At 45.6% G+C, this 27,698-nt stretch overlaps 1 pseudogene; it reads right to left on the bottom strand.

Moving 5' to 3' along the window:
* On the bottom strand, positions 1-27,698 carry LOC128104433 (lysosomal alpha-mannosidase-like; annotated as a pseudogene).

Below are 27,698 nucleotides of genomic sequence, written 5' to 3'. Positions count from 1 at the left end.
TCAGCCCCTCCTCCTGGCAGGCCTGAGTTCTTGCCATTGAACCCTGGCCACGAAGGTACGTATTTCCATAGGCTGCAGTGTGACTGAGGTAGGATCCAACTTGGAGGGAGCAGGGTAGGAAATGGGACCTGGTGATCAGCAGAAGAGAACTCAGGCCTAGACACAGTCATACACACCCACCTCTCAACTCTGCCCCAGGGCCTCACATCCAGACCTTTAAACCACGTCTCTATACCTGAACACCACCTCAAGATTCCCTAAATCCTCCAACTCCATAGTGTTCATATCCCAAAGGTGACACCATCCTAGAATTAGACACTGATGGAGATCAGCACATCCTTGGGTTAAAATTCCATGCTTCAAACTCCAGGCACATTGCTGGTTTGCTGAACTGCTCACTCTTAAGGCCCTGTCCTCAAGCTCTACATTGGCTCCTAGCCAACAACCCTCACACTCCACCCTCAGCTGCCAGCCCCAGGCAGGAATCCTGCCAGATTTTTACCAGTATTTGTTATCCACTTCAGCCTGGAAGCCCTGGACAGGGGCTGGTTGGCTGCCAATGTGGTCTCCATCAGGTGGGTGATAGTGAAGGACTGGAACAGGTTCTGCAGGGAATAGATGGGTCCAGGTAAGCCCCAAAGCCCAGTTTTTGCCTGTCTCTCTCTCATCCTGTCTCTTTCTCAGCTCAACCCTCCTCACCCGCAAGTTCAAGGTTACAGGGGAGCTCAGGTTGCCGCGTGAATCTTCTTTCACAGAGAACTGGTGCTCCAAGCGTAACAGCACCATCTTTGGTCCCCAGAGGGCTAGTGTAAGCAGATGTACCTGGGGAGGTAGGTCCTGGCGAAGTCCCGAGAACTGCAGAAAGAAGGGTTAAGTCTAAGGGGATTGGTCGGAGCCTGGCTGGCAATCAGCACTGACTTGCAGGAAACGAAGCTGAATGGGAAGGGGCACTGATGAGGCCGAACTCAACACTGAAGCATATTGCTTACAACACGGGGGAGCTCACTCCTAAGGGGTCAGACTTAAACTGAGGGTGAACTCAGTCCTGAAAAGAGGGGCTTCGAAGGCATCATTCGTGATCTGCCTTTCTGCTCTTCTCGCTGTCCCTCACCTGCATCCTTGGTGCTGCCCTGGAGGAATAGGGACTGCCATCACCCTGAGCCAGCACCACCTGAGGGGCCAGGACCTCCTTCTCCACCAGCAGGCGGTGCCTCTGGGCTGCATCACTAACAGAACTCAAAAGCACAAGGTGGCGCCCTCTCACAATTTTCCCGGTCCCTGAGTCCATGAGGGGTTCCGCAAGTCCGCGCTCATCATCTACCAACAGTCTTCTGTGCACCTGTGAGGAGTGGCCAGGAAAGAGTGAGGAAATAGCAAGTGATCCCAGTTCAGAAACTGGGTAGAGCCTTGCAGGAATTCCAACAGAAACTAAAGACCAAGATGGGAGTCTGCTGGTAGGGGACCCCAGCAGAAGTGAGGCCCAACTAACAAGAGTCCAGGACAAAGAAAGTAAGTGCTTAACAAGAGGATCATCACAGGACAAGTCAAGGCCTGAGCAGGGACTGGATAAGAGGAGGGAAAGTGGAACTTAGAAATACAATTCCAAAGCCAGGCACAGTGATGCAGGCCTGTAATCCAAGCACAAGAAAGGGAGGAGAGGGGAGAGGATGGAACCAAGGCCACAGGCAGGACATGGGTACCAAAAACAGCCTCCAAGCTTGGCTGGGTCTGGGTGGGCCTCATGGGAGAGACCCAGATTGGATGGGGCTCCCCTCTCACCATGAGCTCCAGTGAGCCATCCTTCAGACTGCTGCCCCCCTGGGAGCAGTCGGTCACCACGGTCAGCTGCATGTGCCCATCCTAGGTGTAAGGGTGACTGAGCATGTGGGTCCCTGGTGGGAGCCCACCCTGCCCCAGGTATCTGGGAGGTGCTTCCATGTCTGAGGCAGTGGCAGGACAGGTACCGAGATGTAGATTCAAGTGTTGACAGGATAGTAATTTCCAGCCACCGGTTCAGTCTGATTTAATCTCCAAGTGGGTCGATGATCACGTCTGGGAAGAGGTGTGATATGATCAGATTTGGAGTCCTGCTTCCTCTTCATCGTCCCACACTCATATCATCACCAAATCCCCATGGCCCTGAAATCCAGCACACCACAGACTCTCCCATGATACCCTTCCCCACCTCCTCTTCAGGATTTCCCTGCCGTTGCTGTCCGTGTAGAACTGTCCATTCGTTTTCATTGGGGTGTTAAAGCGGCTGATGACCTCCTTCCCCAAGTTATCTCTGTGCTCAATGGAAAAGGACCCTTGTGAGTCTTCTACACACCACTATGTCTGCTCCCCACTCCAGAAAATATGCCACTTACCTCACTGGGATTGGTCCCACCGTCCACTCCAGCTCCAAGTGACGCTGTCCTGGGTACAGGCGAACCACTTGAGAACACCAGGCTGAAAAATTCTGGTGTACCTCCTGCACCAAGGCTGTCTACAAGCACATTTGGAGGGCTGGTGTGAGCCACGTTCAAATCGCTAAGAATCCCCAAAAGGGATATCCCACTAACATCCACCTCACAGACTAACTCAGTATGATGTTCTCACTGCTTCTTTGGTTTCATTGTATGGAAGATACATGTGGAGATCAAAGCATAACTTGCAGGAACTGGTTCTCCCTTTCCACCATGTGGGTTTCAGGGACTGAACACAGGTAGGCTTGGTGGAAAGCACCTGTACCCTCGGAACCTTCTCACCGGCTCCACCCTCCCACCCCCACTCCCCACCTCTACCCCTTGCTGATGGAATCCAGAGACTGGCCATGGCCAGCTCACCTCTTTTTTTTTACTCTGACACAGAGTCTCAAGTACTTCAGGATAACCTCAAACTCTGCAGGAGTCAAAACTGAAAACTGGCCCTGAACTCCCGATCCTGCTGCCTCTGTCTCCCCAGTGCTGGGATTACAGGTGTGTGTTACCACGCCCAACAGGCCACACAGCCCTTGACAGAATCCACATATACCTGCTATCCACTATTGCCCCATATCCCTCCTTAGAACAGGATTCCAAAGCCGGGCGGTGGTGGCGCACGCCTTTAATCCCAGCACTTGGGAGGCAGAGCCAGGCGAATCTCTGTGAGTTCGAGGCCAGCCTGGACTACCAAGTGAGTTCCAGGAAAGGCACAAAGCTACACAGAGAAACCCTGTCTCGAAAAACCAAAAAAAAAAAGAACAGGATTCCAGCTTTGCATGTCTAGTCATTTTGTGCTATCAGGACCTCTGTGGCCACAATCTGCCCCACGGAAAATGATCAAGGTAGTACGAACAGTGAATGACCCTTTATCTCTCTCTGGCTCAAATACAGACGTGGTAGCTGGAGTCTGAGTGTCTGTTTGGACCATGAGGGGAAGTTGAACATTAAAGAAGTTTGAGGGACAAGAACCAGACGGAAGAAATGTTGGCAAATGTGAGACCTCCACCTCCCTGGATGTCCAGCCAGACATTCTGTTAGAAGAATGTTTCTATTGTTGTTGTTGTTTTGAGATAGGGCCTCACTATGCAGACCAGGCTGACCTCAAACTCACAGAGATCCACTACCTCTGTCTCTCAGTGCTGGGATCAAAGGCATGCACCACCATGCATGGCCCAGAAGGAAAGAATCTTTTTTGTTTGTTTGTTTTTTGAGACAGGGTTTCCCTGTGTATCCCTTGCTATCCTTGGGCTCACTCTAGAGACCAGGCTGTCCACGAATTTGGAGACCTGCCTGCCTCTGCCTCCCAAGTGCTGGGATTAAAGGTATGCACCACCACCACCTGGCCTTTGAACCATATTTTAATATAGTTATGTATACATTTGCTAAAAGGGGAATCACATCAAATATGAGCCTCAGAAGCCTGCATCTACTCCTTTCCCACCCCAGAAGGAAACATCAGAAAATCATTAGGGGCCACTTGAGACTCTCAAGAAAAATTAAGAGTGAATTATCAAACATATACCCAGATATAAATGTTTTTGGGGTGTGTGTGTGTGTGTGTGTGTGTGTGTGTGTGTGTGTGTGTGTGTGTCTGTATGTATGGAGAGAGAGAGGGAGAGGGAGTACAATTACACAGCCTAGGCTGGCCTTGAACCTGAGATCCTCCTGCCTCAGCCACCCCTGTGCTCTTATCACAGCCTCTCCCTCTCATGGTGGTATGGAGCTAGAACTCAGTCCTTTACTCATATGCAAGTGATCTAAACTACATTCCAAGACATAAACTCACTTTATAGACCTTGGTGAACTCTAAGCAATTATATGCTGCCACCCCCTTCACCTCCAATTTCCAAAGCGAGGAATGGACATGAACATGTTGACAGAGATCTTTATAGAAGCAGGCTTTCTCCATCAGCAGTGAAGCCTGGGTCTTTACTCTATATGTAAAGGAGAAGTAAAGCCAGGCATCGTGACTCACTTCTGCAATCCTAGCACGCCAGAGGCTGAGACAAGATCAAGAGCTTTGAGGCCAGGCTGGGCTACACAGGAAAACCTTTCTTGGGGAGCAGAGAGATGGTTCAGCAGGTACAGATGCTTGCTGCCAAGCCGATGAACCACATTCTATCCTAGGGACCTATGTGGTAGACTCCCACAAATTGTCCTCTAACACACGTGCACACAGAAACACACACACACACACACACACACACACACACACACACACACACACACAAATAATAATAATATTTAAAATAATAATAAAATAAAGAAGATGAAATAGTTCCCACCAACACCCTACATATGGCACATCCTGTTCCCAGATTCCACATTCCCACCCCTACCCCTCAAACCCACTCATAATTTCTGGCTACAGACCTTCACCTGATGGATCCGAGCCCAGCGGCTTACAGGCAGTGGTTCAAGATGGCTGGGTCTGAAGATGTAGGCACCAGAGGCCTGAGTGCTCTCCTCATCACCAGTGCTGGCTTTGTACCTGGGACCAGAGTAAACGAGCATCAGGGAGAGGCCTCAGCTCTCACCCGCCCCGGCTCTGTGCATCAACCAGCCCTGACAGAGCAGCCCTTCCTCACCAAAAGAAGCCTTGGCTCACAGGGAGTGAGAGGTTCTGTTCCATGTTTTCAATCTTCATCAATAACCCCGTTTCAGAGTCAAATGTAGCCCGGATGTACTGGGTGGGGAAATGGAGCACACATGTGAACAAGGTTCTCCTCGGCAGCGAAAGCTCCAGCCCTCCCTGGAATCACTTCCTTCATCTCGCCCACTGTTGTGCCTGATCCAATAAGCAAACACTATTGTAACCACTGCGCCTGTCAACTTTAACCTCTGGCCACTTCTCTACACACCATGGTCCTCTAGGACTAACTCAGCCCTTTGCAGAGACCCTCAATTCTATACTGATCCAGTCTGTACACCCCACAGCAGCAGAGCCAACTATGGTAGCCTAAAGTGACCCCAGTCCTCACCTGCTCAAGAGCTTGACCAGTGTATCATCTGACCCATGAGCCGAATGCCAGAACCCATAAGGCGTTCAGTGACTCACAGAAATATTTTTATGTTGTAATAGTGATCATAGCTCAGTTGGCAGCCCTCGGCACCATATAAATATGACATGTGGTACATGCCTATAATCCAGGTCTCAGGCGGTGGAGGCGGAAGATTAGGAGTTCAATGTCATTTTGAGCTATGTATCAAGTTCCGGGTCAGTCTGGGCTCTATGAAACCCTGTCCCCCAAAATTGAAGAATGTTTCCATTTCCTTTAAAATCTAAAGAAATGTTGAATAGTAACAATGAACATGTCATAATGAGACTTGCATGGACATTACTTATCTTCACAGAAGTCTCATCCTATAACTTTTTGTGTGGTATGTCTGCCTGTGTACATGTTTGTGTGTGTACATTCATGTGATGCATATGAAGGCAAGGGGCTGAAGTTGGCTGGGTGCCAATGGTTCTCTACCATAATTTTTATTTTTTTAATCTTTTTCAATGATGTATTTATTTTTATTTTATACACACTGGTGTGAGGGTGTCAGATCCCCTAGAACTGGAATTACAGACAGTTGTGAGCTGCCAGGTGGGTGCTTAGAACTGAACCCAGGTCCTCTGGAAGAGCAGCTGGTGCTCTCGACCACTGAGCCATCTCTCCAGCCCCTTTTATTTTTATTGTTTGAACGAGGTTTTCACTATGTGCCTCTGGCTAGCCTCAACTCACTATGTAGACTAGGCTGTTCACCTTGTTTTTTGAGACAGAGTTTCTCACTAAACCTGGAGTTCTCCAGCTCAACAACACTGGCTGGCCAGCAAGCCCCACCAATCCTAACTGTGCCCACAAAGTGTCAGGACTACAGACACACTGCACCACACCAAGGTCCACACCATCCTGATACAACTTTTAGTATGTTTTATGAAAGACGGAGCCCAAGAAGCAAATATGCCAGGTCTGGGGACAATCTGCTTTTCTTTATTCCACTAACCTGTGTTTTAGGTTTTTGGGTTTTTGGGGTGGTTGGGTTGGGGGTTTTTTTTGTTTGTTTGTTTGATTGGTTAGTTGGTTTTGGTTTTGGTTTTGAGACAGGGTCGCACAATGTGGCTCTGGCTGTCCTGGAACTCACTCTGTAGACCAGATTGACCTTGAACTCACAGAGATCCACCTGCCTCTGCCTCTCAAGTGCTAAGATTAAAGGCATTAACCACTATACCTGGCCAGGACATTTTTTTTAAGACTAATTATTATTATTTTCAATTATGTGGATAGGTGGGTGTGTGGACATTATTGCAGGTGCCTACAAGGCCAGAGGCATTGTGTCCCCCTAGACCTGGACTTACAGGCAGTTGGTTATGAGCTGCTAGACTTGGGTACTGGGAACCAAACTTGGATTCTCTGCAAGAAGAGTGCATGCTCTTAACCTGCTGAGCCATTTCTCCAGCTGTGCTGGGTACTTTTATGTCAACCTGACACAAAGCTTGGGTCATCTGAGAAGAGGGAACCTCAATTGAGAAAATACCTCTATAAGATATAACAGCAAGCCTGTAGAACATTTTCTAAATTAGTGAATGATGGGACAAGGCCCAGCCCGTGGTAGGTGGAGAAACTTCTGGACTTGCGGTCCTGGATGCTATAATAAAGCAGGCTGAGCAAGCCATGAAGAGCAAGCCAGTAAGCAGCACCCTCCATGGCCTCTGCATCAGCTCCTGCCTCCAGGTTCCTGCCCTGCTTGAGTTCCTGTCCTGACTTCCTTCAGTGATGGACTGTTACCTGGAAGTGTAAGCAAAATAAACCCTTTCCTCCCAACTGGATTTGGTCATGGTATTTCATCACAGCAGTAAAAACTCTAAGATACTAGCTCTTCATTTATAACTATTTCTGAGGTGCTGGGGATGGAGCCCAGGGCTTCACAGATGCTAGGCAAGTGTCTGTCACTGAGGTACAGTCTGAGCCTTCAGCTGTCTCCTTATCAAAGAAGCCTTCCTGAAGCATGATCCTAATTATAATAAAAACCTGGAGTCAGATATTGAGGGTGAAAGCTAAAATATCAGAGAAGCAGAGCAGCCAGCCACCACAAACTTCTTACCTCTGCAAATCCTCAGACTGAATGGGGGCAAGATGCTGTCTCCACCCACCTTATATTCCTGTCTCCACCCCTCTAGTGCTGGGATTAAAAACTTGCACCACTGCTGCCTGGCTCTGTTTCTCTTTAGACTGGTTCAACCTCATGAAGCCCAGGGTGGCCTTGAACTCCTGATCTTCCTGCTTCCTCCTCCCAAGTGCTGGGATTAAAGGTGTGTGCCAACACTACCTGGTCTCTATGGTTAACTAGTGGCTAGCTCCACCCTCTGATCTCCAGGCAAGCTTTATTTGTCAGAACACAAACAAAATCTCACACATCACCTTCCATGTCCCCTGAACACCTACCTGCCATGGGCCCTGACACAGCTACAGCAATCTCATGGTTACACTAGGTTTACACAACTGCTCCAGAAAGGAGAGTGAGACTCAAAGGGCACTTTCCTCACTAAAGAACACACAATCAGGAGAGATGAGTGTAAACCAAAGACTGACCCAGAACCCAAGGACCCAGAATCCAAGCAGTTTTTATAACTCTTTAAATTTGTCACAGAGGCAAGGAAGGAGATTCAAATAGAGTCTCACCTCATTTTCAATGGCCAAGACATAGGACCTGGGTCTCCTGGGGCTGGCCTGAAGGCTCTGGGCCTGGGAGTTATGGACAGTCACCTTGACCACAGAGTAGATGCTGAAGCCCAGGGCAGGCACTGAGGCTGAGAACACCAGCTCCCACAGGTACTTCTTACTGTAGGAGCTGGGAAGTATCACCACCTTGAGAGGGAGAGGACGCTAGTCAAGAGTCAAGAAGACACTTCTAAAGCCAGTCATGGGTGCAAGCATCAACCTCAGAGGGCAAGGAATAGACAGAAGAAGAAACCTAGGTGTGACTGGGAGAGGAAGAAGAGCATTTGCCTAGCACATTCTATACCTAGTTCACTGCAGAAGAAATAGGAAGGAAAGGGAGAAGAGGAGGGAGGGAAGAGAAGCGGAGGAGGGGGGAGGTATATACAAAGAGAGACTAGGAGTCTGGGAGGAGATAGGAAGCAGAGAGAGACAGGAGGGGGCTGAGAGGTTCAGGAAAGGAGACCTCCTGGAGGGAAGAGGCTGTCCATAAACAGAAAATCTGCTGGGGAAACAGTGAGGTTAAGGCAGGAAGATCACAAGTTGGAGGCTAGCCTGGGCTACACAGTAAAAGCCTGTTGGAAGGAAAAAAGAGGAGGGGGTCAGAAAGGGAGGGCAAATTCCAAGGGGGACATTTAGAAGGACTGTCACTTGTGGGAGGGAAATGTTCCTCATATATTAAGACAGAGGTGAGAGACACACAGAAAAGGAAGAAACTCACAGAGATATTACAAGATTGGGGGAAATGCATTGGGAAGGGGGGCCTCTCATTGTGCAGGCTCACATTATTGGGCACAGTCTTTCCATTAGTGTCTTCCACAATGAAGATGCCTTCACTGACTGGCAGTCGGACCATCTCATGTACCTTCCGGCCCAGGGGATTGTAAACAGTTACCTGGAACTATGGCAGGAAGGGCAGAGTCACAACAGGCCTCCAAACCCATCTATCGGAGCATCTTCCCACACAGTCCTGGCCTTCCAGGACAAGCCATGCCCCTGGTGATGAACTATCCTGTCCCAGTTTCCCTGTACCCAAAATGGCCCTCCAAACATAACTTATGTAACTGCTCCATCCCCTTCACTGCAGGCTTCACCTTCTGGAGCCCTCACTGTCCCACCTGCCTCCCAGCCCTACTCACTTGCTCTGAGTTCTGGCTGACTGGGCAAATGCTGATGTTGAGCTCGCGGCAGAATGAGAAGTTCTGTTTGTAGAAGCTGAGCTGCGCCAGAGCGTTGCTCACCAAAACCTGGTGAGGATCACCAAAAGACCTGCACCCAAGGTCTGCACCCCAGGAAGCCTGGTCCTGCCCTTACCAAGACCCAGTCTCTCCTACCTAGATCCAGCCCCTTTTCCTGTAAGCTCCACCCCTTCTCTCCCAAGCACGGCCCCCTCCTCTTCCTCCCAAAACCCCACCCCTAAGAGTACTCTGGGGCCCGCCTATCACCCAGGATCATGCCCTTCTTAGTTCCTTCAAGGTCCTGCCCCTCACACCTCACAGGGTCTCCAGCCTGCTGCCAGCTGCCTTGCATAGTCATTTACAACATTCTGCCATGCAGTACCAGTGATCGCATCGTGGTGCTGGAGCACAGCCATTGCCTCCTCTGCCAACAGAACATCAGTCGGATGCCATCTCCCAAAGAACTCTGAGCCCCACCACCAAGTACACACACACAAAAGCTCGGGTGCAGGTTAACAGGGTTCTTAGGAGATTTAAGAATGGAAGGCTGGAGCCATCAATGGCCCACTGGCTAAGAGCACTGGCTGACCTTTCAAAAGACCGGGGTTTGACTCCCAATATCATATGTGTCTATACGTCTATAACTTCAGCTCTAGGGAATGTGACACTCCTTTCGGCCTACAAAGTTACCAGATATGCATGTGGTACACTAATACACATGCAGGAAAAACACATAAAAATAAATAAATTTAAAAGAATCTCAAAGTCTAGGGATGTAGCTCAGCGCTCGGTGAAACAGTGCTGTCTGGCATTCAAGAGGTCCAGGGTTCGATCCCCAGCACCACCAAAAGTAAAGTACCCTAGGGATGGTTTTGGTTTCTAGCTTCAACCCTTCTCTGTCACCCCATTCAATTCCACGGTCCACAGATGACACTCACTAAGGGGTGCACTGTCTCCTGTGCCATAGGGTCCCACGTTGGCTGCGGGACCGGCCAGTGCCTCCAGCTGGTTGCACACCTGAGGAGAAAGGGCTATATTAGGCAGCAGCTTCTCTGGGCCTCCTGGATCCCCACATGCTCACTCACCTGCAGGAAGTTGTAGCTGAGGCGCTCATAGCGTTTGAGGGCCGGTCTGCTAGAAAAATAGCCCGTCCAGAACATGTGGGGGCCATCAGCATAAGGAAAGAAGTCATCTTCCTTCACAGACCTGCACAAGGGCATTGAGAGCAATCACAGCCCACGGAGCACGCCAACCCCGCCCCAAGCTCCCCAGTCCCCTGCCCCAAATGCCAGGTTAGATTGGCCTTGTTCAGCTCCCAGAGGTAACACGTAGGGGTGGAGTAGAGAACATGGACCTTGCTCCCCTCTGCCTGCTGCTGGGGAAAGGCGTGTGTGAGCCTCAGGATCTGTACCTTCCCAGGGCCTACAGGCATCCAATAGGTTGAGTTCTCCACATTTTTTGTTGTTGTTCTTTTTATTTCTCTATTTAATGTTTATATTTAATGTTTTGCCTGCATGAGTGTCCATGCACCACCTGCCTGCCTGGTGCCCTTGAAAGTCTGAAATTCCCTGGAACTGGAATTGCAGATGGCTGTGAGCCACTATATGGGTCCTCTGGAAGGGCAGCCAATGCTCTTAGCCTCTGAGCCATCTCTCCAGTCCCTAAACACCCTTTCTGAGTACAAAACAGTAGTCAAATGTGGGCATATGTCTTGGCCAAGACCAAACCCTGTCTGTCACTCTTAAAAAATTTCAGGGATAATCCTATAATTTTACACAATTTTTCTTTTCTTTTTCATTTGTTTTGTTTGAGGCAATCTCCCCATGTTATCCAGCTGCCCTGGCTGACCTAGAATTTTTGAGTTCAAGTGATCCTCCTGCCTCAGCCTCCCTGGTAGCTGGGACAACAAGCATGGGCAGCTGCACCTACCTGGTTTACAAAACTTTTTAAATAATTCCAACTTCATTATTTAAAACGGTGTAGCTCAGTTGGTATGGTGTTTGCCTAGCTCCTACAAAGCTGAGTTTAACCCCCAGGACACCTGTAACCCTAACCCTCCAGAGGGACAGGCCTAGCAAACGTTCAAAGTCATTCTTAGCTACACAGCAAGCAGAGGCCAGCCTGGGCTGCAGGAGATCCTGTCTCAAAAACAATTAATTAACTAACTAATTAATTATGGGAAAATTAAGTATGCCATTATAGGTAGAAATCATGTTTTTGGTTTTTTTAGCACTGTCAGACTACCAAAAGACAAATGGATTTGTCCCTGCTCCCAAGTGCTAAAATGAAAAGCATACACCACCATGCCTGACTATAAAATGATATATTTTTTTAATTTTAAGGGAATTGGAATATCTGTCAGCTGACCTTAAACTAGAGATTACCTGGGACACCCAGAATAATCACAAGGGTCTTTAAAACTGGAAGAGGGAGCTGGAGTTTGAAGCCCTTGCCAAGCATATATTTAACTCATACATGAATCCCAACAGGAAAAGGAAGAGAAGGAGGAGGAGGAGAAGAAGGAGGAGGTGGGACTTTAACTCCAGCACTCAAGGGTACAGGCAGGTGGATCTCTGACTTCAAGACCAACCAGGGATATATAGTGAGATTTTTTCTGTCTCTTGACAAACAGAGAAGAAGAAGTGGTTCAGTGGTTAAGGCCACCAGCTGCTGTTCCAGAGAACCCAAATTCAATTCCCAACAGCACACGGCAGCTTACAATTATCTGGAACTCCAGTTCAGGGAATCCAATGACCTCTTCTGGCCTCTGTACCAGACATGTACAAGGTACACAGATACATATGCACACAAAATACCATACACATAAAATAACTAAACTTTTTTTTAAAGAAGAAACAAGAGGAACGGGAAAAGGACCATGTAGAAGAGAAGTGGGTGGGGGTGGACAGGAAGAAGAAAATGTAGAAGAGTGGACAGGAAGAGGAGAAAGGAAAAAGTAGGAGCAGAGAAGCAGAAAAAACAAGGCTGATCATGGTGGCATGAACCTTTAATCCCAGTCCTTGGCAGGTAGAGGCAGGAAGATCAGGAGTTCAAGGTTATCCTCAGCTATATAATGAGTTTGAGGCCCAACCAAATCTACAGGAAAGTTTGTCTCAAAAAACCTCAAGTGGCTAGGAAATGACTCAGCAGGTAAGAATGCCTGCATATAAATGTGATGGCCTGAGTTCAATCTGCAGAACTCACAGACAAAACTAGGAACAGCCACCTATGAGCCTGTACTCCAGCACTAGAGGGGGCCCAGATACCAGTACAGTACAGGTTGGCTGACTGCCAGCCTAGCTCCAGGTTCAATTCCCAGGGGATGAGACAGACACCAATAAAGCAGGACACTAAACATCTTCCTCTGGATTCCAAGAATAAACATGGTCATGTGCACCTGCACACACACAATTTTACAAAACTAAAACTAGGGGGCTGGAGAGATAGCCCAGTGGTTAAGAGCACTGACTGCTCTTCCAGAGGACCTGGGTTCAATTCCCAGCACTCACATGGCAGCTCACAACTATCTGTAACTCAAGTTCCAGTGGATCAGACTCCCTCACAAAGACATGCAGGTCAAAAATCAATGCATGTACAAATTTTTTAAAAATTTAAAAAAAAAAAAAAAAAAAGAAAACTAAAACTATGTTGGGCGTAGTAGTGCACGCCTTTAGTCCCAGCACTCAAGAGCCAGAGGCAGGCATATAAATGTGAGTTCGAGGCCAGCCTGGTCTACAGAGTGAGTTCCAGGACAGCCTGGGCTACAGAGTGAGTTCCAGGCCAGCCTGGTCTACAGAGTGAGTTCCAGGACAGCCTGGTCTACAGAGTGAGTTCCAGGACAGCCTGGTCTACAGAGTGAGTTCCAGGACAGCCTGGTCTACAGAGTGAGTTCCAGGACAGCCTGGTCTACAGAGTGAGTTCCAGGCCAGCCTGGTCTACAGAGTGAGTTCCAGGACAGCCTGGTCTACAGAGTGAGTTCCAGGACAGCCTGGTCTACAGAGTGAGTTCCAGGACAGCCTGGTCTACAGAGTGAGTTCCAGGACAGCCTGGTCTACAGAGTGAGTTCCAGGACAGCCAGGGCTGCAGAGTGAGTTCCAGGCCAGCCTGGTCTACAGAGTGAGTTCCAGGACAGCCTGGTCTACAGAGTGAGTTCCAGGACAGCTTGGTCTACAGAGTGAGTTCCAGGACAGCCTGGGCTACACAGGGAAACTTGTCTCAAAGGAAAAGGAAAACTAAAGCTAAAGTGACTTTCTCTATTTTAGTTTTGTGTATGATTTTGTTTTTGAAACAGGGTCTTTGTGTGTGTGTGTGTGTGTGTGTGTGTGTGTGTGTGTGTGTGTGTGTGTCCCAAGCTGGCCTCCAACTCTAAGCAATCCTCAGTGGCCCTAGTACTGGGGTGTACCACTATGCCTGGCTCTTTTTCCTTTATCACCTAACTATCTTGGGCATTTGATTGCAGTGAAAGAGCTGGACAACACACACACACACACACACACACACACACACACACACACACACACACACACAGAGGCACACTCACCTGCTTGTTGACCAGGCGGATAAGCTTGTCCATGTTCTTGAACCACATGTTGGCATCCTCATAATGGAAGTCTGAACCCATGGTCATCACAGTGTGGTTGGTTCGGTAATACTGTTGCTATAGGTGAGAAAGCAATCCTCAGGCCAGGGTGTCCTGGACTGTCCCTATACCTAAGTGTGCAAAAGAACACCTGGGGGCCTAGGGGTGTAGTTGAGTGTGAAAGTACTAGCCTAGCATGCTCAAGACCCCAGGTTGGATCCCCAGTACCAAAACAAAACAAAACCCACACTCAAGAATACATGGGGACTATGGCATGTAGAAGCAGAGGGAAACACAAAAATAACCAGTGAGGGGCTGGGGATGTGGCTCAGTCTGTTCCAGCACTGCAGAAACCAGACATGGTGGTGCACATCTATGTTCTCAGCACCCAGGAAATGGTGGCAGGAGGATCAGAAGCTCAAAGCCAGCCTCACCTACATAGCAAGTTCAAGGCCAGCTTGGGCTACAGGAGACCGTATCTGAAAATAACAACAAAAACAGCCAGTAGTTGTGAGGGACTCTAGGGTCCACTACTCAGATGAGGCTACAGGGCACTGAGCCATACTCTCTCATGCACCCTCCTCCTTCTCCTTCTTCTTCATATATTGGGAGCTGCTGGTAGCAAAAGACCATGGGAGTATACAGCAGATGACAACTAGTGTTCAGAAGGTCAACCTATCACAACCAAGAGTTCTGTTGGAAGAAAACATCACACAGGCGTTATGGAATCACTGCCTTTTGAATGAACTGGCTGTTTCTTGTTGTAAACTTCTTGTGCAATAACAGCTATGATTCTCCCCATTTACCATGCATCTCCATGTAATGTGCACATGTAATCTCATGACTGCATCTCAATCTTATGAGCACACATAACTGTGGATAGTCTAGAAGATGGTTTCTTATTTAACTGTACAATTTTTAAGATTAGGAACATACTAAAATATGCTTCATTACTAGGTCTATTGTTCCATGTGGACTGTAGACACTTAAAGGTCTTGTTCTCCATCCTTAGCCATTGACAAGGCAAAGTTGGGCAGCCAAAGTGTCCTTGTAGAACTTTCACAGAGTGGAAATACAAGTTCCTGGCCTTGTTAGATCAAAACCCTTCAGAAGAATTGTAGTGAACCAGAAGTGATAGTGCAGGTGTCTGGCCTTGGTATACCTTAGTCCTTCAAGAGATCAATAGCACCGATGTTGTCCTAAGCTTCCTCCACCGGCACCTCCCCACTCTGATTCAAAAAGCAATTAACACTTTGTATTTATTTCTACACCAGTTTTTAATGCAAGATTTTGGGTTCAGTAGACTAATTACGTATAGGTCCTGAAATTCAGGTTATTAACAGAAAAAGGCTGTTAACTGACGAATCATGTCCAGATATTATTAATCACATAAAATAGTACACATATTCTTTGCCTTTTCCTTAAATCTCTTGTTGGTTTAATTTCTTCCCTTGTAACCCTTGTAGCTATCCCTTTAAGAGATAGCCAGAACTTTTTACAACCTACAGCTGTTGTCAGTCACCGATTAAGCTGACCAAGTCTTTGCCAAGTGTGACTCTTACAGAATCCTTGTCCCTGAGAGTTTGCATTGTAGTTTTTACTAACAAATTATGGTGATATTTCATTTGTACTGAAATATCATTTTATTTGTATGTTAATAAATAAAGTTGCCTGGTGATCAGAGCTAATAGCAAGCCATAGCAGAAGCTGGGCGGTGGTGGCACACACCTTTAATCCCGATCACATGACAGGCAGATCTCTGTGTATTCAAGGATACAGCCAGCATAAAGACACATGCCTTTAATCTCAATACCAACCACAGAGAACTTGGGGTCTGTATAGATAGGTAGTGACAAGGAGGTCATGTGGTTGGGTTTACAACCAATAAGAAGCCAGAACAGAAAGTCAATAAAAAGACAGACACACAGGAAGTAGGCCTCTTTCTGAGGGGAAGCACAGCAGTAGTAGTGAAGGGTAAGAAAGGGTTTTTAGTATCAGCTCTTAGCTACTGCTCTGACTTCTTGGGCTTTTAACTCTGCATTTGGCTCTGTGTTTCTTATTTAATAAGACTGTTACATCTACATTTGACACCCAACATGGCAAGAAATCATTAATCCATTTGGCTGGGCTTGGCTAAGCACCCCTGCCCAGCTCCCCACCTCGGCAGGCCCAGTTCCTTGCCTGGGACAGGCTCAGCTTAGGCCCAAGGCCCGACCAACAGTAGCTACAAGTGGTGACCCGCAGCTGGTGCTACAAACAACTCAGGCCTGCTGGAGCTACTGGTCAGGTGCACTTGACTATAATTGCAATAGCTACACACAGCTGCAGATAGAGCTGCTTTCAGCTGAAATGCCAACGCATGTGGTCGGAACTTAAGGAAGCCAGAGCCCAGGCTCGACTTGGCTCAAGTGGGAACACGTGGCTGGATTTAAGCTTTTAGCCAGAACTTGTGGCTATACTTTCTTTCTTTCTTTCTTTCTTTCTTTCTTTCTTTCTTTCTTTCTTTCTTTCTTTCTTCTCTCTCTCTCTCTCTCTCTCTCTCTCTCTCTCTCTCTCTCTCTCTCTCTTTGGATTCCCACCTTGGACACTATGTAGCTGTTTTGAAATTCCCTCAGATTTCTACTGTTCTACGCAGACTTGGTAAGTCAATTAAGATATCAGATATTTTAAAGGAAAAACCTATTTAAAAGAAAAAAAATTTCCATATTAAAAAATGGGTATAATGTGTATATTGGAACAAAGTTGGTCTTTGTTTGATAAAATTTTAGGCAGTCTGAAAATGGAACAACTATATGAGAAGTTTAATGTTGATGGGATTATGCACATTATTACTTTCCTTATCCTTATTTTACTTTTTAAAAAGATAGTCAATTTGAATGCCAGAATAAAAGCTTTAGAAAAACCTGTTAAACCTGTTAAAATGAATTATAGAGAAATTCAGATTCAGACAAAAAAAACTAATGGTGAAATTGTTTCACGATTGGATTATAAGGTTAGAGAAAGAAAGCCTGTTTTCACACAATCACCCTTAATTTATCTGGTAACCATACAGCAGCTACCTGGTCAAGTGAATGCACAAAATATTTGGACTCCCATTGAAATGTTAGATTTATGAAGGTTTAAGGAGGCAATAGTATCTTATGGCATGCATTCCCCATTTGCAAAGCAAATGTTAAACTCCTGGTCAACTTATAATAAGATCATACCACAGGACTGGCAAGAGCTGGTAAATGTTGTTCTGGAACCCAGGGCACAGCTGCAATGGCAAATGTGGTACAAAGAGGAAACTAAGGGTTGGGGATTTAGCTCAGTAGTAGAGCACTCAAGGCCATGGGTTTGGTCCTAAGCTCAGGGGGTGGGGGAGAGAGGAAGCTAAAAACATAGAAAATGAATGGAGGGCTAAAGGTATACACACCTCCCAGGATCAGCTTGTTGGAGAAGGCCAATATGCTGCAATACAAACACAATGTTTATATGATATCCAAGCCCTAATTCTATGTCGAATGGCAGCCTTGAATACATGGGACAGAGTTGAGGAACCAGGAAAGAAAACTGAGTCATTTACAAAGGTTATACAGAGCCCAAAAGAATCCTTCACAGATTTCTTACAAAGACTGACTTCAGCAGTAAATAGAATGGTCCTGAATTCAGAAGCTAGCCAGATAATAATCGAATCTTTGGCTTTTGAGAACATGAATGTAGCATGCAAGAGAATAATCAGGTCATTAAAGGCAAGATCTGTACCCTTGGAAGATTGGATTAGAGACACGGTTAGTGTTGAGGCTCATGAGCATCATGATATGTGGATAGGAAAAGCAATTTCAAGAGGTTTGAGGAATATCAGATGTTTTGGATGTGAAAAGCAAGGACATTAGTAAAGGGACTGTAACAGGGCATTCCTAGAAACAATGTTTCTTCAAGGAACAATGGCAACAGAATGCCCCTTCCTTCCAGATTAGGCAGAAGGTATAGTAAAGGAAAACACTGGACCAACCAATGTAGAACAACAAGGGACAGGCAAGGTAATACTTTGCCTCTGTCTTCAGGAAACACCCAGAGGGGCCTCAGGCAGGCCCCCACAGCAAATCCAGTTCAGACCTTTCCTGCAGTCATAGAGGAAACCCCTACTCAGAGCAAGTAAATAACCAAACGCCTATTTCAATAAACCAGGCTGCTCGGGGTGATGAAACAGCTGAGACAGAGAGAACAGAAAATTCAGGAGAAAACATAAAGAAAAAATTTTGGCAAACTTCTATAAATGAACAAAGACCAAAGTTAACAATAAGAATAAATGGTGTTTTGCTGTCTGGTCTGGTAGACACAGGTGCTGACATGACTATAATTGCACCAGAATTTTGGCATCCAACTTGGCCTCTTCAGGAGGTAAACATTCAACTGTTAGGAATTGGAACATTATATCAAGTGAAACAGAATGCAAGATGGCTTGAATGTATAGGTCCAGAAGGACAGAGAGGAAAATTAAAACCATATGTGGCTAACATAGCTATGAACCTGTGGAGTTGAGACCTGTTGCAACAATGGAATACTCAGATTAACATCCCTCCAACCTCAGAAACAAATCATAAACTAGCACATGTTACTGAGAGAAATATTAGAAGGTATTATTCTAATGAGTGGTCACCTGCCATCCAGATTGTACAAGAACAGTGCACAACAACTGATAATCTTCCAAAAACACCAACAGCTCTATCTTTAAAAAGGTTAACAGACAAGCCTGTATGGGTTCATCAATGGCCTTTAACAACAGGGAAACTCCAGGCTTTAGAAGGGTAAGTAGAAGAACAGTTAAATGCTCAGCATATTGAAGAATCAACCAGCCCTTGGAATTCTCCTGTATTTGTTATTAAAAAGAAATCTAGTAAATGGAGAATGGTAACAGATCTTAGAGCAATTAACAAAGTAATTCAGCCAATGGACTCTCTACAACCTGGAATTCCTTTGCCTACTCTGTTACCAAAAGGATGGCCTCTCATAGTTATTGATTTAAAAGACTGTTTCTTTTCAATACCCTTACAAGAAAAAGACAGAGAATGATATGCCTTCACGGTGCCTACTTACAATAATTCTCAACAGGTTAATATCAAGGGTCCTCCCACAGGGAATGTTGAATATCCCAACCCTGTGCCAATATTTTGTACAACAGCCATTGTTAGTGATACATAAAAAGTTTCCTAAATCTATAATTTATCATTATATGGATGATATTTTACTAGCGAACTCAAATGCAGATACTTTAGAAAGAATGTTTGAAGAAGTAAAGAAAATTTTGCCTTGCTGGGGATTACAAATTGCTCCTGAAAAGATACAAAGAGGAGATTCTATTAATTATTTAGGATATAAAATAGGTCTACAAAAATTTAGACCCCAAAAGGTGCAAAATAGGAGAGATCGACTACAGACTCTTAATGACTTTCAAAGATTATTTGGAGATATTTCTCATCTACGAACTATTGTTGGGGTAAAAAATGATGAACTGAATAATTTGTTCAAAACATTAGAAGGTGAGAAGGACTTAAATAGTCCAAGAGAATTATCACCTGAAGCTGATAAAGAATTGGCCTTGGTAGAAAAGAAAGTACATGAAGGACACGTGGATCATATTGATCCAAAGCTGGATTGCATTTTAGTTATTTTACCTTTTAGGCTTTCTCCAACAGGAATATTAATGCAAAGGGAAGATGTTATATTGGAATGGATATTTTTACCAAATAAATTGAATAAAAAATTAAAAACTTATGTGGAAAAAAATCTCAGATTTGATTTTCAAAGGAAAATTGAGACCTCGTCAATTAGCAGAATAGACCCAGCAGAAATTGTCATACCTTTAACTAAGGAGGACACTGAAAAATTATGGACAGAAAGTGAACCTTGGCAAAGAGCTTGCAGTAATTTTTTGGGGAGAAATTAACAGCAAATATCCCAAAAGTGATAGAATTGATCTTATACAGGAAGCTGATTGGATTTTGCCTTGAATTGTACGGGAAAAACCCATATCTGGAGTTCATACATTTTATACAGATGCCAACAAACAAGGAAAGGCAGGTTACAAATCAGAAAATTTAAGTAAAGTGGTTCAAAGTCCTTATAATTCAGTTCAAAATCAGAATTGCTTGCTATTCTGTTGGTATTAATGGATTTTTCAGAACTTCTCAATATAGTTACTGACTCTCAGTATGCTGAAAGTGTGGTATTACATATTGAGACTGCAGAATTTATCCCTGATGAGTCAGAATTAACTTCACTATTTACTGAGTTACAAGTTACAATCAGGAAAAGGAGTCATCCTTTATATATAACTCACATCTGATCCAATACCGGTCTGCTAGGTGCTCTAGCACAAGGTAATGATGAGATTGATAAATTATTGATAGGAAATGTGATAGAGGCCTCAGAATTTCACAGAAAACCATCATGTCAATAGTAAAGGTTTAAAAAAGGATTTTTCCATAACCTGGCAACAAGCCAAGGAAATTGTAAGGAAATGTCCTACTTATTCCTTTTACAATCAGACAGGATGTAACCCAAAGGGTACTCAAAGGAATGAAATCTGGCAGACGGATGTGTTTCACTTTGCAGAATTTGGAAAAATAAAATATGTACACCATACCATAGATACTTATTCAGGATTTCAATGGGCAACTGCTTTGAGTTCTGAAAAAGCTGATTCTGTAATCACTCGTTTGCGAGAAGTTATGGCCATCATGGGTATACCTGCACAAATTAAAACTGACAATGCTCCAGCCTATGTTTCTGTTAAAATGAAACAGTGTTTTTTTTTATTACAATATAAAGCATATTACAGGTATACCACATAATCCTACAGGTCAAGCAGTTATAGAAAGTTCAAACAGAACTCTAAAGGATATGCTAAATAAACAGAAAGAGGTAACAAAATCCCCCAGAAATAGACTGCATAATGCTCTATTAACTTTGAATTTTCTCTATGCCAATGAGAAAGGAACAACAGCTGCAGAGAGACATTGGATAACAGAAAAAACTACAGAATTAAATCAGCCTATATACTTTAAGGATGCCCTGACCTCAGAATGGAAACCAGAATGTGTGTTACGTTGAGGACGAGGTTTTGCTTTTGTTTCTACAGGAGAAGATAAGCTGTGATAGCTTAGAAGAGGTGATAGTTCATCAACCAGCATGACTATCCAATTTAAACTAACTTATACTACTAACACATGCCTTTTCATTTAATCAGATATACTTGCCAAAAGTGAACCTCCCCAAAATTAGGCTTGGGGAAAGGTTTTTGTTTTTGTCTTTTAGGAGAATGAAGGCTAAGGAATCTGAAGAACACTGGACAAATGAGACATCTGAAGAAAAAGGACAAATCATCTAGAAAAATTGTCCCAAGAAAAAGAGTAAAATGGCCTATTGGTATATCAACTACAAAATTTCATAAGTCTTCCTAAATGTTTGTTTCTGCTCTTCTCTAAAGACATTTCACTATTGGTCTTCTTGTAGTCCCAATTCAATTAAAATTTAAAGTTAGCTTCGGAGTTGAAGAACGGCTCTCTCCTTCTTTAAACTCAAGCATGTTGTTAAAAGGAAAATGCAAACTCCCTGTATCATGCCAGAAGAAAGAGCCATCTTCTGATATGGGACAGGAGAAAAACCAATTTAATTAAGGGACTATTCTATTACAACTAATCTCAATTCTTTGATTCTATTCTGATTCTCTAAACTTTTCTTAAAGTATGAATTTTATATCAAAATTTACAAGATTAATATGTATATATATATATACATTTTAAACTTTGTTAAGATATTAATGGTCATATAGAGTACTAACTAATTCTAGAAAAAAGGCTTCAACTAGCTGCCTATACATGTCTTTGTGTTCGAGTCTCTTATCAGTTTTCTGCAGAAAATCACAGCCAGGCCTAACATCAACTGAAGTCTCCAGGAAGAAGATGGGGCCCCACAACAACAATAATTCCACATGGACAATAATAATAATAATAATAATAATAGTAATAATAAGCTGAAAACATCATCTACAGCTCAGCTTTGGACTACAAAGTGCTCAGAGCAATTTTGAGAGGGCTAGCTGAGATGATCTACTTTCAAAGACTACTTGAATAAGGACTTAAGATAAACTCTGAACTTTGGCACTATGCTCAAACTGGACAACAAAGGATATAGCTACCTTTCATAGAATTTGACAATTAACCCCAAAATTTTCTTTTCAGAATAAAGATTCTTTCGCCCATATCCAGCAAGAAGCAATTTTAAGAATACAACGCCCACATTCCCAAAGAGGTCGTGTGGGGTGGGTGGTGTTTTGGTCTTTTAATGGTTTTTGGGTCTGGGATAATTTTCATTGTTTAGGAGGGTTGGTTACAAGCTGTTGTTAAGGGTTAGGAAAAGGGTTAAGCAAAGGAGAGTAGATTTAAGATCCTTGTTAAAAAAAAAAGATACATAGAAATGATAGAATAGAGGGTAGATTATTGAATCTACTCAGAAAAATAAAGAGAAGACATAGATACGATATAGATAAAAAGATAGATTGTTGAATCTACTTTTAAAAGAAAATTACTAGTTTTAAATACTTTACATTGGATTGGATTTTTATATATTGTATACAAATGATATATATTGAGATTGATATTATTAGAAAATGCTATACATATATTTCTAATCTTATTCCACCAAGTGGGTTCTGGAAATGAACTCAGGGTGTCAAGCTTGGCAGCAAGCACCTTTATCCACTGAGCCGTCTCAACTGCTCCACTTCTTCGGTTCATTTACTTGTTTTGTTTGGAGACAGGGTCTCCAAAGCTGGCTTTGAGCTCACAGAGATCTGACTGCCTCTGTCTACCCCCAGTACTGGGATTAAGGTGTGCACCACCACAGCTGGCCCACATCTGGTTTTCTTTTTTAAATAAGGTGTGTGTGTGTGTGTGTGTGTGTGTGTGTGTGTGTGTGTGTGTGTGTGTGTGTGTGTGTTTACACATGTTTGTGAGGGATGCATTTGCCTCCACACACCTGCACAAATCAGAAGAGAGTGTCAGATGTCCCCCTACCATTCTCCACCTACTCCTTTGAGGCAGAGTCTCTCCCTGAACCTGGAACTTGCATTTTCTTTGCTAGGGTGAAATTCAGAAGCCCCAGTGAGTCTTCTGTATCTACACCCCTTGGAGCTAGGGCTCCAAATAACTCCCATACAGGAATTTGCAGTCAGGATGATTAGCTTATAATGTGGGTGCTGGGATCTGAACTCTGGTCCTCATAATTGAGCAGCAAGTGCTCTTAAGTGCAGAGCTATCTCTCCAGCTCCTTGTGTATCCGTCTAAGGAAGAATAAATCCCAAAGGGAAATCCCTTGAAGGCATTCCCTTGGGCTTTGGGAAAGGTTAGGTGCCTGTGCCTGCATGCTATGGCCCATGGTCTAGATATCTGCGTTACCTGTAAAGAGGCCAGCTGCAGGAAGTAACTGACCAAAGTATCTGCATTGTACTCAGGACTTTCAGGATCCTCCATTATGGGATTGTCTGCACATAGCACATCCCAGCACAGGTTCTTCGGAGGGTCGTAATTATTGGGGAGCACACCTGTAAACCAAATTGGACTCAGCACCAGACCTGCCCTGGGGTCAGAGCCTGCCATGTCCTACCCAGAATAGAGTTCTGAATTAGAAAGGGCTAGTACAAAAGAACACACAGAGCCCAGCTCAAAAATCAATAAAAATTCTAGGGTAATCACAGCTTATCACAAAATCACACCTGGACCCTTCCAGCTTGAGGTCTTGTGTGACTCCCCTACCCTCCCACATCCTCACCAGTAAAGAGGTCAGCAATTGGGGGCTTCAAGCTGGCACTGGCCCTCCACACCTCCTCCATCTTCAGTTCCTTCTTCCGAAAAAATTTATCTTGATAGTCAATGCGCCCAAGGAGGAAGCCATCAAAGCCCATCTGGAGTGCAGAAGAAGGGATGGAGTGAGCGAGTGCAGGTCCTTCTTGCCCAGTTGGGAAAGAGCACAGAGGAAGTACTCAACTAAAACGAGGTTTTGCCGGGGCTGGAAAGATGGCTCAGTGGTTAAAGCCCTATCTGCTCCTCCAGAAGACCAGGGTTCAATACCACAGCATGTATATGGTGGCTCACAACCATCCATTACTCCAGTTCCAGGAGATCCTACAACCCTACAACCCTCCTCTGTAGGCACTGCACACACATGGTGCACAGACATGCATGCAGGCAAAACACTCCTATATAAATACATGGCATGACAGGGTCTCCATCTGAGGCCATGCTGACCTCAAGCTCACAGTCCTCCTGCACCAGCCCCCCCAAGTGCTGACATTACAGGCATGGGTCCCACAAAGCCTGGATGTGTTCTTCTAAGCTTGAGAAGGGTCAGCAAAGAAGATGCAGCTTTAAACCACCTCCCTGGTTATGTCAAAGCAAAAAGGATGCTTTTCCATTCTGCAGTCTGAGGTGAGAATAGGTCAACACAGACATGAAGCTGGTTTTAAAGCAGGGTAGCGACACTGGCCACTGTTCAGTGGTAGCCTCAACCCTAGCAGGCTCAAGGGAAGGGACCAAACCAGCTGGAGAGAAGCAAAGGACACAGACCACTCAACTCACAGGAGTCAAATTCACCCAAGAGGTGGGGTCTCAGCAAGCCAGGTGGGGTCTAGTCCCCGAAATTGCTAGAGAAGGGCAGGGTTTGAGCAGCTAAATGAACAGTTGAAGTTAAGCTAAGGGGCAGATCCAAAAGAAAATAGGGTGGCTGGCACCTGGGCAAACAGAGAGGCCTGTTCTCGAGAGTGGCCGAAAGGGTCAATATGCCAGGCTACACGTGGACGGCCATTGCTACCAAACGTGTCTTGCAGGAAGCGTAGCCCAAGTGTCATCTGGTCCACAATAGCACCATAGTGGGTGGCTCCCTCATCATTCATCACCCAGCCACCATTGACAAACTCCAGACGCCCTGTGCAAGGAATGCAAGGGGGGAAGGGTATCTGTTAGGAACAGGGCCATCATGGGCAAGTCTAGGAAAACAGACCACACTGTTACTGAAGCTGGAGAGGAGGGGAGTCTCCAAGCCAGTCTGCTTAGATCTGCATGACTGGCTTCCTGGGAAGCCACTGTAGATGGGGCCTTGTGAGACACAGGTCTCCACATGAAGAGAGATTCTAAGCAGGTAGAACTATAGGTACAGTGTGAACACACTATGATATGATAAAAATCCCAGAGATGCTTGGTTGCCCAGGCCTTTCATTCCAGCATTAGGAAAGCCAGAGAATTTCTACAAGTTCAAGTCAGCCTGATGTACACATCAAGTTCCAGGCCAGGAAGGGCTATGTAATAAGACACTGTCCCAATAAATAATAGTAGTAAATAAATAAATAATCTCAGAGATCAAGCTGGACTGAGTTTCCTCCTTTCACTTCTTGGGGTATGCTCACCCTGGCGCACCAATTTCCGTACGATATCTTGTGTTGCATTTGTCTGCTGCTTCCACCAACGGGAAAAGAAAGCCATCTCCACGTAGATGAAGCGTCGGGTGGGATCCTCCAGTAGAGAGGGGATTACCGAGTCTAGGATGTTCTGAACAGACGCATGCTGAATATCATTTAGGACTGAGGACATGAAGGTTAGGCAGTGAGGGACCACTAGGAGACATACCTTGATACAAGAGTCCAGATGACTCACTGTTCTCACCCCAATGTCCAGGTCCCTGAAAAACTGAGAAGGGGCCCCCGACTCTCTACTCACTGCCATAATAGTACTGGTCCACTGTCTTCAGCCAGCCTACATCATCATGTGTATGAGGCAACAGGTGCACGTTGAGCATGCCTGGCTTCACTGTGGGACATGTCTGCACAGAGACCCCAGAACATACACATTCCCTGTCAGTAACCGAGAGGTGAGAAGCCAGCAGGTTGGGGGCTCTAAGGTAGAATCTTTGCCTAGCATGTTCAAGACAGTAGTCTTGACGGCCACCATTACAAAGCAGGCAGGGAGGTGGTAAAAGCACAGGTCTTGAGTCTGGAGTGACAGAGATGTCAAAGAGCATAATCTGTCCCAGGCTGCCTCAGGTAGGACACACAGAGTATTGTGCTCATAGACACAATTCCCACTTTGCACAAACCCCATAGAGCAGATTTCATAAAGTAACAACTTTAGTAGTAGCTGAGGTGAGCTAAGCATTCCAGACATCAGGCAACCAGCTTGAGATGTGGGGCAATATTAGCTCTAGTTGACAGACTGGGACACCACACCGAGGCATGGTGTAGAGAGGTGAGTTGAACCCGGAGCCAGGAAGCTGAGAGGCCAAACTGGGACTCCAGGCAACCTGAAGGGAGATGAAGCTGGGGATAAGCGGCCCCACTCACATAACTCTAGAAAGGGAAGAGGCGAAGTGCTTCCAGGTGATATAGTAGGGTTTGCAAGGCAGGCTTCCCATTAGAGCTGCCCCAAGCGGGCTTTGGGGAATGTACTGTCACCAAAAAGCGAGTCCATGCAAGTGGAACCATAGCAAGCACAACCTGTGCAAAGCTTAGAGCCCTGTCTCAAGTGACTGCTCATCTGTCGCCCCATTAATCACATTTAAGTGCATGCAAAGTCCAAGCATGCCCAGCTGGAGTCACAAGAAGTGGATACAATCACATGCAGCCCTGTTCTCAGACGCACGCCAGACCTTTCCAGAGACCCAATGCATGCACTAAGACCACACCATCAGATCAGCAGCAGTCACCTATAGATCAGTGCCACCCACGCCTCTGCTTCAACTCTAGCCCAAGTACATTTCCGCCCTCAGGCCCCAGCTCACCTTGTAGCCTGCGGCCCAAGCGCCAGGTGTGGCCAATAACAACCAAAAGAGAAAGGAAACAGGCCGGACAGGCGAACCGAGGGTGCAGGAGCCCATCCAGAGCCACCCAGCACTCCCGCCACCAGCACAGACACCAGAGGCCAGCCTTAGTATTCCCATAGTTCCTGCAGCCACTTCCGCTGGCTTCCCTAGCCTAGCTAAGTACCAGCGAACGCTCCGCCCCCAGAACCCGAGCCAACCAATCAGCGCGGAAGGGGGCAGGGCCTCGGCCATCTACAAACAGAGGCTGTGGAGTTATGTACTGAGGAAGGACTGGGTCTGAATCCCACCCCCATTCCACTCAGGGCTCTTTTGGCTGAAGACTTTAGCTGTAAGGCTTTGATAATGAGTGTGAGCAAAGGATTCAACTTTTCCAGTAGACAGCAGTGTTTCCTAAGGAGTGGAAAGCGTAGATGGGATTCTAGGATATCATACTCTCTTTAGGGCTGGGTCCTGTAAGGGCCTAGCTTGGCTGGAAGCTGGAGTAGAAAACAGTTCTGGTTTGCCTTGTGGGGACTGGGACTTTAACAAACTGCCAGAGATGAGGCACGTAGCCGGGTCTGGACAGAAGCTGATCCTCTTATGAGCTGAAAGGGCCTTGTAGGGAAGGAAGAACCCTGAATCGTCCATACCCTTCCCAACCCCAACCAGTCTATTCACTAATCTGTTGTTCTAAGAAAACCCAGGGCCAGAGTTTGGTGTGTGGGTGTATAGGTGTAATCTCAGCGTGCTGAAGGCTGGAGCACCAATATTGCCATCCTAGGATATATGATTGATTACCAGGCCTGCTAGAGCTTTATAGGAATACACAAGTAAATAAAACCTAGAAATATAGCTCTACAGTATTATGTCTGTGTAAAATGTATAAAGCCCTGAATTTCATACCCACCACCTCAAAATAAACAAGTAGGTTAATAAATAA

This window comes from Peromyscus californicus, unplaced genomic scaffold, assembly GCF_007827085.1.
Source record: "Peromyscus californicus insignis strain IS unplaced genomic scaffold, ASM782708v3 Scaffold_8__1_contigs__length_139910024, whole genome shotgun sequence".
NCBI lineage: Eukaryota > Metazoa > Chordata > Mammalia > Rodentia > Cricetidae > Peromyscus > Peromyscus californicus.
The sequence above is the reverse complement of the archived record's forward strand: the minus strand, read 5'-3'. Positions and strand labels throughout refer to the sequence as shown.